Here is a 7248-nt window from a genome sequence, read left to right on the forward strand (position 1 = left end):
AATGGTTTGATGACGAATGAGAGTTTTGTATTTATTTCGAAAATCACGGCGGTTATTGACGGTTATAGAGTTTCATCGGACGACGGTTTATGTGGATTTGGATTTTGTTTTGCTTTTTTCTCTGATGAAAAAACCACGTAGTGTATATGGGCTTCAAATTCATGAATTGGCCCAAACAATTAAACAATTAAACAATTAAACAATTAAATGTCTTTGTCACGATGTTTCACGGTGTCCACTCTTGGGAGATAATGGGAAGCAAAAGTTGGAGGATAGGTCAGATCCTGGGCCAGATGATAACTTTCAGAGTTACAAGGGTGCAATGGTCATTGGGGTAAACCCTGGGAATGCTTCAAGATTGAGTGGAGATAATCCAGGGGCGTCTCACCAAGTCACTAACGCAGGTAATGGGCGTGGTGCAGGTTCTCAGCACTTTAACTATCGGTACAAACAGGGGTTTGGTAACAAGGCAAAGAAGGGTAGGAGGGATTTTCATTCTGGGGAGAGGTCAGTGCGGCAGGACAGGAATCCGCCTTTGGCTCCTGCTCCTGGTTTAAACACTCAGGTTGCTATCTTAGGAGATGGCCTATCTCAGTTAAACACCAGTGAGGTCGGATATCATTTCTCTGATAATGAGCAGAAGATGCTTGATGCTTTCTTGGGATCCAACTTGGAAGATGTTGTGGCTCCTGCTGGTTTGCTAGTTGATGAGGAGTCTGCTGTTGTGCAAGGTGCCAATCGGCGGGTGTGTAAGAATTTATTTCCAGGTTCTGGAGATGTAAGTGCTACGGCTTCGGGTTCTCTGGAATTATCCCAGCAAGAGGCTTTGTTCTCGGATGATTTAAAAGAGTTTTTGGATCAAGAGTTCCCTCTTAGGGACAATCAGATGCAGGGTGTTTTGGACACTATAATGGAGGAAAAGGTGGGGAGTCCGAGGTGTCCCATGAAGAGGATACAGTAATCGAGGCCGAGGGGGTGCATCGTGTAGAGGATGAAAATTTTGGGGTGGCTAGCACTGATCAAGGTTTAGCCGGGGTGCTCACCGAGGCTGAAGAGGGCGCTTCTGAGGACAAGTTACAAGGTGAGGAAGCTGGTGACATGGTTCAACCACCTCAGACCAAGCTGGCTAAGAATAAGGGTGTTCTCCCGGGGGTTAGTCTGAAGAAGAGGAATATGTATTCCTTAACATCACCGCGTAAGAAGGTGGTTACCAAGAGTGTTGGACTGCAGGGGCGAGCCGATTCTCACCATGGAGGAAAGCCTCCCGGCTCTTCAGTTGATTGATGTGTGTCGGGAGTAGGGGTTGGCAAGGGGGTGAGGTTGTTATCCACCCGACTGGGCACTGGTTTTTCTTCTGGGAACAGGATTTAGCGTGGTCTTCATTGCTTTTCCTGATTTATTTCAAGTTTCTAGTTCTGAATAATTTGCTACCGGTTGATCCGTATGGTCTTTGTTATTTTTGGCTTTTGATTCCTTTTACGGGGTGTACTCGTCTATTTTTTGCTCATTGGTTTTCTTTTGTAAGAGAATTAATAAAACCTTGTCGGCCCTTTTTTTCACTCTACGGTGTTCACTATTGTTTGTTTACCTTGGTTGGTCTCTATGGCTTGTATTTTAATTGGCTCATTGTACGTAGGATCCGTTTTCATTTTTATTACTCATTGCATACGTTGGCATGGATTTTGTTCTGTGATGGTCTTTTGGGTTTCCCCTGATTTTGGGCTGCGCCTTCTTCTGGGTCTCACTTCCGAATCTGGCTTTGACTAATTTCATCAAAGCTCATTTTCGATTTACGCCGTGGTTGGAGTTTTTTTCCAAATATTTTGGTGTTTGGTTTCTTGGGGTTATTATTTCACTTATCTTCTCAAGGGTTCGAGGAGGTGGGTTTAGGTGGTTTTGTATCACCAAAAATTTACGTTTGTTTATGAATATTATTAGTTGGAATTGTCAAGGTTTGGGCAATAAGGCTACAATTGAGAACCTTAGGGATTTATGGAGTAAGCATCGGCCAGATTTTTTATTTTTAATGGAAACAAAGCAATCTTCTATTTTTTTGGAAAAATTTATTGGTCATTTCGGGTACAAGAATTTAAAAACAATTGATCAAATTGGTTGTAGTGGTGGTTTGGCTTTCTTTTATAATAAAGATGATTTTCAGGCCTCAATTTTGTTTGAGTCAAATCGCTTAATTGATGTTGAAGTGATTTTTAAAGGACGCATAATTTACTTAACATTTGTTTATGGGGATCCTGTCCATAAAAACCGCGACTTGGTTTGGGAACGTTTATTAAGGATTAGTTTATCTCGCTCCTCTCCCTAGTTTATCGTTGGTGATTTTAATGAATTAACGGGGAATCATGAAAAACACGGCGGAAAGCTGCGCCATTCCCCCACGTTCCTTTCTTTTAATGGAATGATTCGGGATTGTGATTTTCTGGAGTTTTCCTTCCTAGGAGATTCATTGTCTTGGAGGGGATGGCGGGATAAGAAACCGATACGATGTCGGTTGGATAGGGCTTTAGGTAATGAGGATTGGCATGAACTTTTCCCTGATACGGTTACAGAATATTTGCCTATGATCGCATCTGATCATAAGCCCCTCGTGGTTAGTGTTGGCGCGAAAAGACCGCGGGGGCGAAGGACTTTTATGTTTGACCGTCGTTGGGTTGGTAAGGAGGGTTTGATGGATGCGATCTCCTCGGGTTGGGATGGAGACTTAGCTCAGGGTCCACTTTCTTTTGTGGACAAAATTGTGAGCTGTCGAAAGGCGATTTCTCGCTGGCGCAAAACACAGGTTCCTTTCGGTAGGGATACAATCGACGATCTTAAAAGGCAGTTGGATGTGGCTCAAGCGGATGATTCAACTTCACCGTCGGTCATCACGGATTTACATTCTCGCTTACGCAAGGCTTATGTAGATGAAGAGGTTTACTGGTATCAGAAGAGTCGGAGTAAGTGGATGCGGGTGGGAGATAAAAATACTAAGTATTTTCATGCCCAAACAAAACAGAGGCGGGCCCGCAATCGGATCACAGGTCTTTTTGACAAAGATAATGTTTGGTCAACGAAAGATGCTGATATTTGTAATACAGCAGTTTCGTATTTTGAGGATTTGTTTACATCCATTAACCCGGAAAATTTTGAGGAAGCATTACGGGAGGTAACCACGGTAATTACGGATGAAGACAATGGGCGGCTGACAGGTCCAGTCACAGAGGCTGAGGTTAAGACGGCTTTATTTATGATGTATCCGGATAAAGCCCCTGGCCCGGACGGGATGACAGCTCTGTTTTTCCAGAAGGCATGGGGGGTCGTCAAAAAAGACCTTGTGTCTTTGGTAAATAGGTTTTTTGAGGAGGATGTTTTTGATAAGAGTTTGAACAGAACACATATTTGCCTTATCCCTAAGGTCGCAAAGCCCACTCGGATGGTGGATTTACGTCCTATTAGTTTATGTAATGTGGGTTATACAATAATTTCAAAAATTTTGTGCCAGCGGCTTAAGAGGGTCTTACCGGGTCTCATCTCTGAGACTCAATCCGCCTTTGTCCCTGGATGGTTGATTTCGGATAATATATTGATTGCTCAAGAGATGTTCCACGTGTTACGCAAAAACCCGTCTTGTAAAGGGAAATTTATGGCGATTAAAACTGATATGAGTAAGGCGTATGATAGGGTGGAGTGGGCTTTTGTTGAGGCGCTTTTACGGAAAATGGGGTTCGCGGAAAGATGGATATCTTGGATTATGTTCTGTGTCACTACGGTTGAGTACAAAGTCCTTTTGAATGGCCAGCCAAATGGATTGATAGTCCCGGAGAGGGGTTTACGACAGGGGGATCCTTTGTCTCCTTATTTGTTTATTTTATGTACGGAAGTTTTAGTAGCAAAGATCCGGAAAGCAGAGATGGCTAAACTTATTACAGGAATAAAAGTGGCGAATAAATGTCCGCCGATAACGCATTTGTTGTTCGCTGATGATAGTCTCTTCTTCTGTAAGGTTGACAAGGCACAGTGTAAGGTTATCCTGGACATCTTAAAACAGTACGAGGCGGTTTCAGGGCAACAGATTAATTTTGCAAAATCATCAATACAATTTGGTCACAAGGTTGATGAGGCGACAAAGGTGGAGATGCAGGGGGTCTTTGGGATTACAAATTTGGGTGGTGTGGGATCATACCTAGGTATACCAGAGAGTTTGGGTGGGGCTAAAACGAAGGTTTTTGCTTTTGTTCGGGATAGGATGCAGAGTAGAACGTGTGGTTGGACAGCAAAATTGCTTTCAAAAGGAGGAAAGGAAGTGATGATAAAATCTGTAGCGACTGCTGTTCCGACGTTTGTGATGTCTTGTTTTCGGTTACCGAAGACAATTACATCCAAACTTACCAGTGCAGTGGCAAATTTTTGGTGGAGCTCCAATGGCCAGACGGGAGGCATGCATTGGCTTGCTTGGGAAAAATTATGTGCTAGTAAGCAGCAGGGAGGGTTAGGATTCAGGAATGTGGATGATTTTAATACGACTTTGTTGGCAAAACAATTATGGCGACTGATTGAGGTTCCGGACTCTCTGTTTGCCAGGGTTTTTAAAAATAGGTACTATAGGAATACACACCCTCTGGATCCTATTCGGTCCTATTCTCCATCGTATGGGTGGAGGAGTATTTGTTCTGCTCGCTCTCTGGTAAACAAAGGACTTATTTCAAGGGTTGGTACCGGGGAATCCATTTATGTTTGGAATGATTCCTGGATACCAGCTCAATTCCCGAGACCAGCTTTATGTACGAATCCGTCTATGGACCCTAATCTCCAATTGACTCAATTAATTGATCGTCGAACAAATACTTGGAGCTTGGATCTGCTCACAGAGCATTTTGATCCGGTGGATGTTGAATTGATAAGGGCAATACCCTTAGGAACCAATCAAAAGTCGGACCAGTTAGGTTGGCACTTTACTAAAACTGGAAAGTATACGGTTAAGTCTGGTTATCACTTGGCCCGCCTGGAAGTACCTCGGACTTTTCAGGCTCCTGGTTGTGGTCCGGAGATCACTCCCTTATTGGCAAGTGTTTGGCGGGTTTGTTGTCCACCAAAAATTCAACATTTTATGTGGCAGGTTTTAACAGGGTGCATTTCGGTGTCGGCAAATTTGGGACGACGAGGTATTGCCTGCGATATGGGTTGTGTCCGGTGTGGTGCGGAGGAGGAAACAATAAATCATGCCATTTTTGTTTGTCCTCCAGCTCGTCAGGTTTGGGCTTTAGCACATGTACCAGTTGGGCCACACTCTTTCCCCTCGGATTCCATTTATGCAAATGTTGATCATTTTTTGGGTCATAATAATCATGCGTCTCAGGTTTTAATGTTTCCTTGGCTTATGTGGTATTTTTGGAAAGCTAGGAATGCACGGATTTATGAAAATATTGAGGAGAAACCTGAGGAGATTGTTTCCATAGCGAAGGGTGAGGCACTCTCGTGGCAGCGGGCTCAGGCGGAGGATGATATGGATATGACCTCTACCACTATTGCTATAGAACCCCGACAGAGGGTTCCTGCCGTAAACCTTCTTGGTTTTTTACGGGTTATCGCTGCTTTGTAGATGGATCTTGGAAAGCAAATGTTCCGCTTGCGGGTGCGGGATGGATATGTTCATCATTCCAGGATGCGACGCCGACCAGAGGAGCTACCAATTTCCGACAAAGTCTCTCTCCCCTACATGCTGAAGTAGAAGCTTTCATTTGGGCTATGCGGTGCATGATCGGACATGATTTCAGAGATGTGGCATTCTATACTGACTGTTCAGACTTGGTGAAGATGGTGTCTTCTCCTTCGGACTGGCCAGCTTTCTCGGCGTACTTAGACGACATCAAGATAGACAGGGAAGAATTTACGTCTTTCTCTTTATCTTTTATTTCCAGAAACGCAAATGTAAGTGCAGACTCTCTGGCACGCCAAGCGCGTACCACTCCGCATCATATTTTGTATGTAAACAATTTTCCTTCCGATTGGCTCGCTTGAGCTAATCTTTTGTTGTCAAAAAAAAAAAAAAAAATTTATAGTTTAGATTTGGAGCTATGTGACGACTTTATAAAGTTAGTACACAATTTTCTAATGTTTTAAAGGAGGCAAAACCCTTATAAAAGTGCTAAATGGAAAGAGTCTTAAGGTAATATAAAAAACCCGTGTTTTCTCTCTCATGCCCAAATATCGAGAAGCTTTTAACCGATTCCTGTTCTGACGCCGGTGAAGCTCCGGTTAACCGATCTGTCCCTAATCCCTTCTTTCCTTTTTTCTTTTGTTGGTGCATGCCTCAATCATTCCAAATCCCTCAGATCCACTCTCAAACTTCCTCTCCCTCGTTGAAAAGCTTTAATGGTAGATCTTCCTCCGGAGACAGACGGCGAGGGAAGTTTCCGTCTACCTGCGTCTGGACCCATGCCCCCTCCCCAATCCCTCTACTGAATCTAGTAAACCTAACGCCTCTCCAAAGGCACAAATCTCGTAAAACCCTCGGCTCGCCTGATTCTCTCTGTCCGGTGTGTAAGACGACAATGCACGAAGCTGTCGTTCTCTGGATAAGAAGGTCAGGTCCGCGAGCACTCGAGATGGTGAGGTTACCTTTGCCCCTCTTTGAATCCTCCTCCGCCTTAAAGGCTTGGTACCACCGACCTCCGCCGGCGTCTAGTGGCTCCAATCGGAACGTCTACTCGCTAGTACGCCGCCACCCCATCGCCACTTCCTGCTCAGTTGGTGAGACTCTAGGGTTCCCACTAATGGACCTGCATCCTTTGTCAGGCCCAGTAACCACCCTTCGGCCCAATACCAAAAACAATGATCCATGTTCTCATCACCTAAAGCTCAGGTCTGTGTTCTCAACTTCCTTACGAATGGTTCCTTTTTGGTTTCTTCCGTTTAATTACCTTGAATTCCTGCTGTCGAATCCTGTATGGTCATTGCTGTATGAGCTTGTGAATTTGCTGAACCACCTTCGACAATGTATGACTAGAGTTAGAATTCCTCTACCTAGATATGTTATTGAGAGCTTTAAGTCAAGTTCAACTCCTTTAGTACTATTTTTCTCTGCTTGGTCAAGACGAGGTTCCCTCGGTAGCAGAACATTGGTTTCTTCAGAGTTGCTTGATAGATTTGTTTGTCGAGGTCGGTTTATTCACCCTGTCCGGATGCTTGTTCTGTTAGCCATAGTTATGAATCTGATCCGATAGCTTGCTTGAACCCTATTCCCAAACCCTTTGA

This window comes from Camelina sativa, chromosome 12 (genome assembly GCF_030686135.1).
Source record: "Camelina sativa cultivar CO46 ecotype springtype chromosome 12, ASM3068613v1".
In the NCBI taxonomy this organism is placed as follows: Eukaryota; Viridiplantae; Streptophyta; class Magnoliopsida; order Brassicales; family Brassicaceae; genus Camelina; species Camelina sativa.